General features: G+C 39.2%; 1 pseudogene across 1 annotated transcript; it reads right to left on the bottom strand.

The window, feature by feature from the left end:
• Positions 1–4,936: 4,936 nt before the first annotated feature.
• Positions 4,937–10,842, bottom strand: LOC149233567 (putative pectate lyase 18; annotated as a pseudogene). Its single transcript, XR_016247616.1, has 5 exons — positions 10,405–10,842; positions 10,018–10,296; positions 5,986–6,347; positions 5,601–5,719; positions 4,937–5,521 (listed from the first exon to the last, which is right to left on the bottom strand). The product of XR_016247616.1 is annotated as a putative pectate lyase 18 (transcript).
• Between the last annotated feature and the right edge of the window lie 1,791 nt (positions 10,843–12,633).

Here is a 12,633-nt window from a genome sequence, read left to right as displayed (position 1 = left end):
AGGATTTTTCCATCCTTGATTCCAAGGTTGTGACTGTGGCAGAGCCCAAGGCTACCAGGCTGAATTCCATTTACTTTGTGAAGACTGGGCAAATTGTTGTGGTCTAAATCCTTATGATTGATTTGGTTGGGGGTTTTTCCATGGTCTTTTGGCTATAAAGTAAATAGGGTCTACTGGTTCTGAGATTCCTTCATCATTGAATACAGCCTTAAGACTTGGTAAGGATGGACATTCTTTCGTATCATGATTATCTACACATATGACACAGGTTTCTATGGCTTTTTAGTCTAAGGGACACTCTCTTAGAGCATGTTTCTTGCGACATTTGGGACAGAAGATAGATAATGCAGCATTTTTAGAATTTTGCTTGTTTTGTATTTTAAGGGTGTCTATATGTTCACTTAGGCTCCCTAAAATATATATTTTGAAGGTGTCAAGCAAATTTCCTATTTCTTCCATGTTAATTGTCCCAGCTGCAGACCTGTTAATTATTGACAAGAGAGGGTCTCTAGGACTCTTTCCAAATCTTGCTTTACCCCTTGAGATATGTGAACATAAATAAAAAATATCTGCAAATGGTAGTTGGGAAATATCTTCTTTCTCAGTTAGGTTAAGGAGATCGATCCATTCATCTTTAACGACTTTGAGTAAAAGAGCTTTTAAGGTTTCTTCATCCAAATTATCCATTTTTTCTCTTTTAACATTATAAACAACCCTTTCTACCAAGTCTTCAAGATTTTCATCTTCTATTTGTGTCATTTTGAAGACTTCATCTTTAAGGTTACTAGGCATACAATAATATCTATATTTTCCTAACAAAGGCTCTTTCATTTTTCCCCATGTTGTTATAGAATGCACTCCTAGACTCATGAACCATTTTAATGTTGAGTCTTTTAATGTGGCAGGGAACAATTTTAACTTTTGAGCATCACGCAAATAGTCATATGATTTGCATAATACTTCAAATTCGAAGATAAATGTCTTCAGATCTTCGTTTCTTTTCCTATGAAAATTAGGAAGAATTGAGGGTGATATATTTTTCATTGTAAGGGTTGTATATTTATCAAGAATAGGGAATCCTGAAGGATCTTGATTTCCTCTTCCTCTACCCCCTCCTCTACCTCTTCCTATTCCTCTTCCTCCAATCCTATCTTCTTTGCCATGGACATTGTGTAATTCCACTTCTCCTTCTTCAGCCATGATAGATTCTTCGGAGCTAATATAGTGTTCTTCTAATCATTCTGGTTCCTCTATCAATGGTTGCTCAGAATAAGTTTCTAATTCATCTTCTTCACTAGGAACTTCTAATTCTTCTCCCAAAATTTGTTCACCATTGGGGGATAGAGAGATTACTCCTATAGTTGGGGATGTAGGATTTTCTTCAATTACAGCTTTAGTAGAAGAAGTAGGTGAAGTTCTGGATTGAATTTCTGATCTTGAGACTTCAGGAAGTCTTTTTCGACCTCTAAATGGAATTCAGGTTTGAGTAAGTGGTGTGGAATCTCGAAATTGTGGTGAAGTGAGTGGATTTGTGGAAATTAAACTTCTTCTTCGTCCTACAAATCTACCCCTAGAGTCTCTATCCCTACGCATGTCATGTTTTAAATTAATGATGGTTTTTTTTTTACTTCTAATTGTACTTCCCCGGTAGCAGCACCAAAAGTTTTGGTCAATTCAATGTCTTTGAATTGTTAATCATAAACTGTGAACCAGGGTGCGTAGACTGATGAAGTACAGGTGCAAAATATGTGCTTAGAAGTTATTCATTAGGTCATTATGTATTTGATATCATTTTGGGATTCAACTGCGTTAAGTTAGTCATTCACGTATGACCATTTCCATGAGAGGTAGTCGTAACTAACTAATTTCTCATGATTTTTGAATAGTTCACTTAGCACTCATTGCATCGGGTGATGCTCACAGGGGTGAAGAAGTTCTGGGATGGGTGACCTCCTGGGATGTCCTGGTTACCGGGTGCAAGCCCCGGAAGTGATGATTGATGCTATGTGATTCGTTCTCCACATTTCACTAGTTTCAATCCCACTTCTTCACCCCTGTGAGCATCACCCGATGCAATGAGTGCTAAGTGAACTATTCAAAAATCATGAGAAATTAGTCAGTTACGACTACCTCTCATGGAAATGGTCATACATGAATGACTAACTTAACGCAGTTGAATCCCAAAATGATATCTAATATAATGCACTGCGTAAACCCCCATACATTATGTATTTGTTAAGATCTAAACTTAAGATGGAGGTGGTGTTTGTCAATTATATTAGTGTCATAATTCTTAGGGATGTTGGTTAAGTTTCCTATGAATTAATCTCTATCCAATTAGTTTGTAGATGATGTGAGAGTGGTTCTACTTGTATTAGATTGTTTTGGGATTTTTGATCCTCAACCTTCATGCTGCAGCGTCTAAGTCTCTAAGTGTAAAAAGAAACTTATTCTATTAGCTATGAAGAAATATTGTCTAAACTCAATTGTTCAAGAGAGAAATTCTCACTCTATTACTTATTCAATTTTTTCTCAAACAAAATAACCCAAGCAACATCTATATTATGAATTGAACCACTTCAATTATGCTAGATAATAAGAAAATTAAAGGACCATGTTATACTAGGTATAAAGCAAATTAAATAACAGACTAAACTAGATATAAAGCAAATGAAAGTTCTTATGCAAATAACAACTTGCTGGCGAAAATCATTATGTTGCATTGTCACACAAAACAGAGCAATTGAAGAATTAAAGGAAATCATATTGCAATTGATTAAAACCTGTCACTGTTTGTAGGGGCCCTCCACATAGCAATTTAGAGCTTCCAATCAACACAACACTTACACATAAAAACCAATTCTATTCACACGGAATTCACAAACTGTTCACAATTATATCATTCGGCGTGCACCCAAATCACAGTGCCGCCATAATTTTTATAGCATGTCTCTTAGCATAACTGTATGAATAATTCAAGCCTAATATCTCTATACTATCTAAACTTACATCACTAAACCTTCATTTTGCTATTCCGAAAGCAAAATGATAAGGAGTTAATCGATATCGGGTTCTGTTCTTCATTAATCCCGCGGTTGACTTGGAGTTTGACCGTGTTCTACTGTGCTTTTCTTAGCAAATAGTTTCGAGGGGATAGGAGGGGATCCACGAGGGATCCATCCTCTATTCATCTGCACCCTTCATTGCTGACCCGAAACTCTGAAACCTTGCCAACAATGGAGACAACTACAAAAACCTGGATTAGTTGTGGAAACAGACTGATTTGGTTGCCAATTGCAACTTTAACAAAACAATAGGGTATAAAGTTAAATATGAACAAGAAGACATATTATTGCATACCTTCATCAAAACCTGGTAGATATGGCTTTATTTAGGTGGTAAATATATATAGGAAAAGAGAGGATCATTAGGCAAAAAGGATGTCACGGTAGGACAATCTTCGGACTCTACACAGAGCTAGTACATCTCTTTGGAGTAGTAGGCAACAATGATTGTAACATTCCGCTATCATGACTAGTGGTTGGTCATGGTTGTATTGTATGATTGGAACTTTCACTTCTTAATATAACAAAGCCATCACATTTCATGCATATGTTGTTATTGTATTTCAGCTATCTTGGTTACTTTAATGATATATGTATCTGTTTTCTGACACATGCATGTATGGACTCTTTCTGTATAAGTATGTATGAATCTTACTAAGATGTGTTGTTGGTTTAAGCATCACTTTGGATTGTTAGCTTACTTGCTTTCCAGTTTGTGATGCATCTTCGCTCATGTGTTCCCTTCCAAGCCACGTGCTTCCACAAGTTTCCAAGAGGCGCACTCACATCGCTTTCCGTGTGTTAGAACCATTCATGCACCTTCCTTAGCTTGATGTGCATGTCATACCCTTGCTACCAATAGGGACATCTTACTTGCCTCTGCGTGCAACCGCAGTCAAGGCAATATCGTATGAGCCACTGCTGGGACTCCTACACCAAACGATTTGAGGTCTAGTTGGGACTTCTTACCGGGGAGATCTCCTGACATGTTGGCGGGTCCAACACCGCCAACAAGGCCTTAAAAGCGTTATAAAATGTAGCAAATCGTGAAAAAAATAGCACCCAAATGCATTGACAGATTTTCATGAGCACTAGGGAGGATAGGTGAAAATGTAGAATTTATTAAATGTCGCTAACAAAAAAAAAAACTATCTGGATGGTAGATATAGTAGACACTTTTAAAGTGAGGCCTCTGAGCTGTGTTATGGCAAGCTCAGGATGGCAGAACTGAAATGCATAGTGGCCACAAAACCAGTGGCTCAAGAGCACAACAGGAATTAACCTACTCTAATACCATGCTAGATATACATGGAATGTGGCCACCTCACTATGAGAAGGTCTCACTTTCTCCTCTTTCTTAGGCTCTGATAAGTTTGGCCAAAGAATGTGATCACTTCAAATGAATATTCCCTACCCTTGGAAAAATTCTTAATTCCATCGCAAAGAGTGTGCTGGAGTTAATATTTAGGAAAGCTTCTTAACGTTTCGATTTTCTTTCTTAGTACATTTTATTTTGATAATTAAATTTGCAGCATACTTTAATCTCACCACCTTTATTACTGAAAGATGCGTTGTAACATACTTTAATCTCACAACTTTTATTAGGGAAAGATGTGTTGGGATGCGTGTATGAATTTTTAAACGAGTGTTAACTGGACATGTGGAATTGGATTCGATGTATTGATCCATGTTTAATTATCCAAAATTAGAGTTTAACACTGTGAACACATTCAAGTAACAGCATTGGCTAATTGGCAAAACCGAAAAATGGCGAGAAAATAAGAGGAATTTGGTATTAGAAAAGTACATACTACAACCTATCCACCACAATCAAAAAATAAAATACAACAGTGACCGCAACAGATCTCCCCTTGCCTTTGTTGTCGCTAAAAAATTGCATTCCCAGATGAAAAGCTTGAGTTGGAGTTTATTGATGGTATCTATCTGCAACACCCTGCACGCCGAGGTTGCTAAACAAAATGTGGAGGCGCTAATCATCGAATCAAGTGCCGCTCTCCAAACAATACAAAATAGAATGATCATCTATCAATAAAACACAAAAGAATTTTGAAAATGCCCAAAACACCAGCCATGGCATTAGCAGCGAGCTCCTGTCCTGCAGTGGAGAACGCCTGCATCCTGAGTGAGCGGCCCGACATGGATGGCAGCTCTAAATGCCATACTCGATGCTTTTGCGTACGCGAAGATGCCACTGCTTCGGATGGCATGAAATACGAACAGTTTAACATTAGATCTTCGTTCGATCTCCAGTTCCACTTTTTCCATTTGTCCTTGTTCTGGTTTACCCGTTTTGTCACCTCTTTAGCCCAGCGATTTGCAGGTGCAATGAATCTATTGCCTTGACTGTTGATTGTGGGGTTTGCACTACGCCCAATTGCGTACATTTCCTAGTGAGTGTAGTCATTGTTCACCACATGGAAGTATCCATGCTGCACCTGCATTCATTTATCCATTCATAAGTCCCCATTTCTTGATAGTACCACTGCTACAAGTCTAGAATATTGGAGCAAAAGCAGGATCTATTTACCTTGGCATTCGGTGTATAAGACCTTCGCCAAACTGGTTGAATGCAATAGTCACTTGCATTTTGACGTCGGGAGTGTAGCTATCACGATGACCCAACAACATCACTTGCAATGCAAAACACAAAAACAAAGCAAGTGTTATCATTTCTTCATAATATTTTAATGGGAGTTGGATCAAAGTGAAATCAAAATTTTTGACATATATAAACCAAACTTTCTCTTCTTGGGGTTCAACTGCAGTCTGCTTCAAACTTATACAGGGTCCTAATTTTGAGTTCCTCAATGTAACTAAACTTTCTCTTCTTGGGGCTCAACTGCAACCTACTTCAAACTTAGACAGATTCCTAATTTTGAATTCTTGAATGTAACTACCTCATTGTGATGACTGAAATAGCTGTTTGAGATGGTAATAGCAGTGGATCCCATGATGGCATTAATGAGACGGTATGCACAGTTGGACAAGGAGACATGGTCCACCCAAACGTGGCTTCCTCCGAAGATGGAGATCCCATCTTTATCGCACATATTTCTCCATCCGAAATGCGTGGGAGAGTCCATCACCATAGCATTTCCTGCAGGCTTACAGTCGTGAACGTGAATGCCATGGATGATAATGTTACGCACACGCTGAATGGTGATACAAGACCCGTATGCAATGTGGACATCAACACCCCTTCTGTCAGTTGTCTTGAAACTATTCATAATCAGCTCCTCCTTGAGCTGGATGACCATGTCTAGTTAGAAATAATTAATTCCTACTTGTCTATGGTTGTAATTCTCCATTTGAGGAGTTTGTTCCTACATAATAGGGATTTAGTTTCTCCTAGTTTAGTGTGTGGTTGAGAGAATCTCTCAACCACACTATTGTACGTCTAAGATAGAATTCCTATCTTGAGACTAATGATTGTATAAATATGTGTGTAATTTTCTCATTCAAGGATAATAGAATATATTTTTGTGTGTCTGCAATTTTATCTTGGTATCAGAGCCTATGAGGGCCTGGCCCCTCCTGAGCTTGGTCCCTCCTGGGATGAGGAAATAAAAGAGTGTTTTTTTTTAGTGTTTAGTTTGTCCATCATTAAGGGACTCTAGTTTTGGATTCAGGCAGATCTATGATTTCTGCGTTTGTGAAGCCTTTTGGTGGCGTAGTTTGGTGGTGTAGTTTAGGAGGCCGAGCAAGCTGTGGGCCGAGCGGTGGCATAAAGAGAACCACGTGTGTGACAGAGTTTGGGTGCTGCCTGGTGGATAGTGGTTGCCATATTGCACCTAAATCTGAGTGGTTGCGTTGAGCCTGGAGGTGGAGATCCCCTGGGGGGGTGTGTTGCATTCAACCTGTTTGTGTGGCGGTGTGTGAGCATCGCCGGATCTAGGTGCAAAGGTTGCAACAGGACTCTGGTTCCTTGGCGCCGACGTGGGTGCCATCGTGAAAATCATGGAGGCAGCCACTGATTGGACTGGCGTGTTGTTAATCGGAGGAGGCCGACAGAGTAAAGTGCCTTGCTCCTGCGTAACCTGCTGGTTGAGAGGCGAACAACTCGATTCACTGCATGAGCTTTGATTTAGGGGCATCGCAATTTTTTTTCTTTTAAATGCCAAGAGACCAATAATCTTGGCTGATCTTTGGTGTGGTGAGGGTTGTTGATCGCTGACCCGCAGCGGAAGTATGGCTGCGAAGAAAACTTGGTGAATCGACCTTTTTAACTCTGGAAGTTTTTTATTTGAATACAGTCCATGTTGATGAGGAAATGCATTCCATAGTGGATGCTGTGACGAGTTCTTGATTTGAAGTAACTGACCCAACATCAGAAGAGGTGGTCTTGCTGAAGATCCTGCAGGTTCTTCTGGCTTTTATTAATCTGTTCGAGAGGGAATATGGCAATTTCCATCCTGCTTTCCAGATAGCTGGGTTTATGGACGCTTTGAGGACCTCTTGCGAAGAGTTCAAGTTATCGTTCGTTTACTTGCATTCTTCGGAACATCCGAACACGCCGACGTTCTGTCAAGATACGCTGTGCTCTGAGGTGGTTGTGGAATATATCAATCAGAATTTTGTTTCATGGGGAGGCAATGTCAGGGCCAGTGAAGGTAATAAGATGAGTAACAGTCTAAAAGCATCGAATTTTCCTTTTTGTGCTGTTATCATGCCTGCGACCAACCAGCGGATTGCCCTTCTACAACAGGTTGAGGGCGCAAAATCTCCTTCAGAGCTGCTATCATTTCTTCCTGTGGAGAATTTGTTGGGCAGAAAAAGAAATTAATGTGAAGAGATCGTGGAGGCATGCATCTGCTGATTCGGGTGAGACTTGTTGTCGTGGAGTCATGATCGTCTGTCTGGGTTTCAGTTTTGGCACTACAAGATGACCTCCAAGTCAGGGGTTGGACCAGACTCATGAATCCCTGTGCTTTTGTGTGGATGATCTTAGGAGATTGCATGTATATTATCGTTGGCCTTGATCTATTGAAAATCAGCATTGACGGGATAGATGGAACCGCAGCGTCCGGCTTCCGAATTTTGTGAGATTTTTTGCAGATCAGAGGAGGCCGGACTTGCCCGGAGGCCACGAGGAGAGGCCGAGGAGGTCGGATCTCTTTTTTTTGTTTGCAGGCCACAATTTTTTTGTTCAATAGATTTGTTGCATCATGATTTGGCATGGTTGATTCTCTGATATACACTTGTCTGCTGATTGGCGTTCTATTTATTGTATCCCTTTAAGACCAACATTCAAGGGATCTGCTCCAATTAATCTCTCAGATCGGCTCCATCAAGTGTTGAGTTGGGCTCTTGGATCAGTAGAGATTTTCTTGAGCAAGCATTGCCCCATTTGGTATGGATACAGAGGCAGGTTGAAATGGCTGGAAAAATTGTCTTATATAAACGCAATTGTGTATCCATTGACATCCTTATCCTTGTTAGCTTATTGTACCTTGCCTGCTGTATGTTTGCTCACTGGAAAATTTATAATTCCAGAGATTAGCAATTATGCTAGTTTATGGTTTATTGCTCTCTTTGTGTGTATCATTACAACTGGTGTTTTGGAGATGCGATGGAGTGGGGTTGGTATTAATGATTGGTGGAGAAATGAGCAGTTTTGGGTGATTGGGGGTGTGTCAGCCCATATTTTTGCTCTCTGTTTGTCCTCCAACAAGGGCGACCTGGTTTCTACTCTTACTATTTGGCCATGAAGTAAATGCTACTGATTTTCATAATAAGTATTTCATGTCATGGTATTTTATGTTATTATTTAAGTGACATTAGTATGACCAACTATTGTCACAATGCTGAGTGTGTTGGAACTGGTCATTCCAACACTAAGCAAATTTGCAGGGAATGGTGAACACATGACAATGAAAACGACATCAATTGGAGTTACATCAGAGATTGGAGGATGATTGAGATCGTGTTGCAGATTGTTAGCGAGCATGAGGCAGTATGCTTGAAAACAGTGACTAGCCTTGATACTGTGAGTAGGGGAAGTGGCATTATGTTGCGATGCCAGGAGAATTGGATATTGAAATGCGGTGGAGGATTGGACCATGGAGTCCTGAATTACTATTCTCGAAGGAAAATTGTGTTCTCTTCGTGTCGCTGTGAGTGCCTATGTTCCGGTTTCTTTATCAGTGGACCCCTCACAGATGAGGTAAAGGAGCAGCGACAATGTTTATGGTGGACAACAAAGTAGATGTTTGTTTGAATTAGTGTGGTTTGTGGAATAGACTCCCTAGCATGTTATAAACAAGTCCAGTTGTTGTAATGGTCATTGTATGTACCCAGAAACTCCAAAATGTGGAATGAAATGTAAATTTTTTAAAGGCATCTGAAAGTTCGTGGTGATCTCAAAACCACTTTGTAATGGTTTGTGGTCACCCTGAAACCATCTTTTGTCACTGTAAAGTGAGGGTGGGTGGTGAGTCAGAAACCATCTATAGAGTTTTTGTGGCTAAAGTGCTTTTGTGACCAGCTTGCCTTTGCGGCAGAATCGCCTCTGTGGCTTGAGGTGCCTTTGTGGCCGGGTGTACACGAGAGCTTTGTGCTCAATTCAGCAGGTGGACTGTAGAACACCTAGCTTAGACTCAGATGATTTTTAATTTTCTGAGTAGAAAGGGATTGGCGCGCTTTTTCGCGCTGACAGACTGGCGCGTCTGTTAGGCCTTTAATAGCGCCACCGCGCCAAAATACCAGAATGGTGCGGAATTTTATGGAAAGATCACGCCAATTCACCTTCAAGGGGATCCGTGGGAATCCTCATCTTCGTTTAACGATTTGCGAGAGGAGGCAGATCGGAGAAGTTGTGGATCTGTCCGAGGGACGCAGAATAGCATAGCAATTTTTATCATTTATCATAATTTTTTATCATTTATCATAAAATGATAAACTCAACGCATAGAATAGCAATTTTATCTTGTCTCTCTGGAAAATAATCCACAGGGGCTCTCTCTGAATCACCGCATGACACAGGGTGCCCGGCCGAGGATTTACCGCATCATAATCATGATGATCCGTTACCATGTAAATTTTCCCTTTTTTGCCTCCGTTGGCATGCCTGCCGAATCCAATGGCGCAGTCTGCCAAGCGTTTTCTGTGGTGTTGCCAATTGGGATCGCAACGCCAGCAATCATCAATGGGGTTACCAGTTCCGTAGGACAGATAACCCAGCTCTCGCCTCCTCGTGCTGTTATCAATGCTCCTGGAATAACAGAAAAATTCAAATTTCACACCCAATCCAGAAAAAATTCGTAACCAAATGCACTTAACATATCATAACGAACTCGATGTAGTTGAATGTTGAATTTACCTTTGAACCATCTGCATTATGCTGTCTGGATCTTTTTCCACAGCAGTGGTATTGCCATTGGTGGGCTCAGCTTCTCTTGAATTTTCTGCAACCAGATTTCCAAAAGGGTTCGGTGCCACCCCACCATGGACACAGAGGATTTCGATCAAGAACACGCAGGTCAAAATAATCTGATTCTTCATCTTAGTACCCAGCACTCCCTAGTTCTCACAAATCTACAGCCAGTTCTTCAAAAGTGAAGAATAATAGGAAATCTTGTGTGAAGGAAAAGGCGATGCTGCAGTTCTAAACTCTCCCATGACATGAAACGCAGTAGAAAATATGAAAACGAGAAGAAAAAGCTAGCATTCAAGGCAATCGCTATAGCAAGAAGAAGAGCTGGGGAATGAGGAGAGACTCGAGAGCATGGCCAACATCAGTGGTAATTGCCTCTGCTCTCTCTCTCTCTCACTTTGATGCAACATTGAAATGACAAGCCTTCCTTCTTATAGATTTGGCCATTGGTACACGTGTTGTATGTGAAGCTCAGTCTATTGTCATTGATTGCCCATCTATCCATCCATAAGAAAGAATAAAAGTACATTATACAGAGGGCAGACTGTCCCCATAACAATGGCAACTTCTTCTGCCTATTGACTCATTAAGGGAAAAAACTCATCTACCTAACAGACAAGTGCAACTGTCTGCTACTTCTACTTTTTGTAGTGGAAAAAAAGTATTTTACTCTACGAACCCTATGAATACCTATTAAATACGAAGTCTAGTGTTGTGAAGTATTTAACCACGATGGACCGCAGTTGTTACACCCCAGTTATCAACTGTACCCTTATGCGTTTAGGCGCAGCAGCACAGTACTAGCCCTAACTAACCAAACAAAATCATCCAAATATGAAACCTTCATAAGCAAAATCATCAAGTAATGAAGGCTTCCAAATGTGCAGTTGGCATTATTATAGTCTGGTGTAAAGTGCAACAGAGACTTTAGCTTTAGAAATGTGAGTTGGATTCTTCGCAAGAAATGCATTTTCTATTGGGATCCTTTCTCTAAGCAAAAAGGACAATATTATTCGCTTAATTGTCTCCTCCACACAATCACGAAGCATATTCGAATTAACGTGCCAAGTGAGATTTAGTATTTAGGTTGTCGTTCCGCTAATTCTATCAATCTTCATTATCTAAGCTCTTTGATCATTTATAATAGCCAAAGATTGCTCATTTCAAATTCAGGTATAAGGTAGAGGGGTTTGTTGATTTTTTTAATTGAGGATTTAAATTGATTATTAAGAGAATATGTTTAGCATATGCTTAATATTAATGCTTATCAACTGCTGCAGTGTATTGAAGAAATGTTAGGTTGTATTGACTTTTAATAAATTCAAAAAATTAGATACGTGTCATGGGGTTAGGCCCACCAATTTCTAAAAAAATTGAGATTATTCCAATTCTAATAAGTTCCTCCATGATAAGTTCTTCATTATTATTTATAACATTCATTTATATATTAGAAAATTTGATTTAGCAAAATAGTCCATTACTTTTAATAGCTTTAAAATATTAGATTTATGTCATGTGGTTCCTCATCCACCAATTTCTTAGGGATTTGAGATTAATCCAATTCTAATAAGTTCCTCCATGATAAGTTCTTCATTGTTATTTATAACATTCATTTATAATTCTTTTTTAAACCCATAACTTTTTTATACATGATTAAGTTAAATATCTGCAATAGTAAGATATTCTTGGTGTAGTTCTTTTGGTCATATTTATGAAACATTGCACTATATCAACCACATTAATATTTTTAAGAAGTAGTCTAACGATTATGGTTTTTTGCCCTGAAAGTTATGGAAATTCCAGTCGTATTTTGAAAAAATCCATCAGTGATTTTTTGTATATCCAAGTAAAAAGTTGTCAAACTTCATAATTTTAGGCACCCTAGATGTTTTTGATAGTGTTGAATCCATTTCCACCATCAAAAACATGATTCAAACACTACATTTACAAGATTTTTTTTTTTTAGTTTTTAACAATCCCCTTAAACAACGACAATTTTTAATGTAATTGTGTTAATTTTTCTAGTTGTTCTGCTAATTTTAACTTTAACTGTGCACTTCATTTTGTAAATGTATACCCCAATTCCTCGTTTACTTTTGTAGTGTCATTATCTTCATTCTGAAAATGTATTATTCTTAGGTCTACCTCAATTTCGTCACTCTACCTTTTTTTATG

The sequence above is a fragment of the Pinus tabuliformis genome, chromosome J (genome assembly GCF_031772625.1).
Source record: "Pinus tabuliformis cultivar Carrire ecotype Pingquan chromosome J, CPIR1, whole genome shotgun sequence".
Taxonomy (NCBI): Eukaryota; Viridiplantae; Streptophyta; class Pinopsida; order Pinales; family Pinaceae; genus Pinus; species Pinus tabuliformis.
This window is presented reverse-complemented; position numbering and strand designations above follow the sequence as displayed.